The following is a 1349-nucleotide window of genomic DNA, read 5'->3' as shown; positions in this document are numbered from 1 at the left end:
TCTGCTGGAGGTGCCTTTCCAGTGACGTAGCCTTCTTTCCAGCCCGCGTGTGCCTACTTCCCTTTGTATGAGCCTCTTACTCGGCCTATGTAACCTACTTTTGTATTTTGGTTCGTACGCACAAATACACTAACTGACGAGTGCATACCACTACTATAGTTGCATATGCACCCGTCTCCTCCAGCATAGACACAGCAGTAACACACATACACCGGCACTCGTATAGAAGACATACACACATCCACACTCGCATAAGCACACAAACCCACGATCCCGGCGGTACCTTTCATGCAGACAGAGCTAACACCGAGCAAAGCGTCCCCTCAAGCCCGCACTGCGCCGGAGAGTCCACCTCCCCGTGTTGAGTAGGTCAATATTAGCCAACACGACCAAACACACCGCGTAAGGTATACTCGCCTAGTGTATACCCTCTCCTCGCCATATGGTGAGACGGGTACATACGGGTCCTAATTAGTCAGCCGTACCTGTAGAGTGGGCGGTGCTCTGGGGTGCTCTGGGGTCCAGGGGTCACAGCATCAACCGTGCCACAGGAGGCTCGGTAACAGACGCTTTCAGAAAGCTTTCCTTCGTCCAAGAGTCAAATATAAACAGCATATTTAGTCGTTCCCTGTCACTCCTGTCTTCGGAAGGAGCACATGTTTAACAGAGAATAAATGATAAACATGTCAATCCATTTTCTTGTCAATGATAACATCTAAATGCCTTAATGTTTGCAGTTCAAATATCGGTTTCTAGATATTTACCACAATATCAAATTCGATTTCACGTTCTGTTTGTTATATCATCATTGCATCATCTCCTTCCCTAAAAAAAGGTAACCATAATGCCATGCAAACAAAATTAAGCATTTAAATAAACAAACAACCTTGATTTAACATGATTCTAAAAGAAATATAAACGTATTTATCACAGCCATCTAACTTTACAGTGCATTGAATTTATATAAAAAAAAGGAAATTCGCCAACAGGAATTCCAGGACAAAGGTAAACATGCACCTTTCTCGGTACCAAGAAACTGAGATAAGTAGTGAGCTCATAGGAGAGGGATATTGGAGGTGACACTACAAATGAACCAAGATTTCAGCATTTCTATTGTCGCTCCGTTAGCGTTGGACACTGACATACTGCCCTTTGATGAGAGCCTACACAGACTTGAAGTTTCGGAGACACTGATGGAGAATCGTGTCCAAGGCTGCACTCCAACTCCGACCCGTGTTGGCAGCGGGAGCGAATTTCGTGGTGAATTCGCTTGCTCTGTCGCGCCTCGAAAATATTTCTACTTTTGTAACCGGTTTGAACTTTACGATTATCACGTACACCGTTCGTTT

Source organism: Penaeus monodon, chromosome 25, assembly GCF_015228065.2.
Source record: "Penaeus monodon isolate SGIC_2016 chromosome 25, NSTDA_Pmon_1, whole genome shotgun sequence".
Classification (NCBI taxonomy): Eukaryota; Metazoa; Arthropoda; class Malacostraca; order Decapoda; family Penaeidae; genus Penaeus; species Penaeus monodon.
This window is presented reverse-complemented; position numbering follows the sequence as displayed.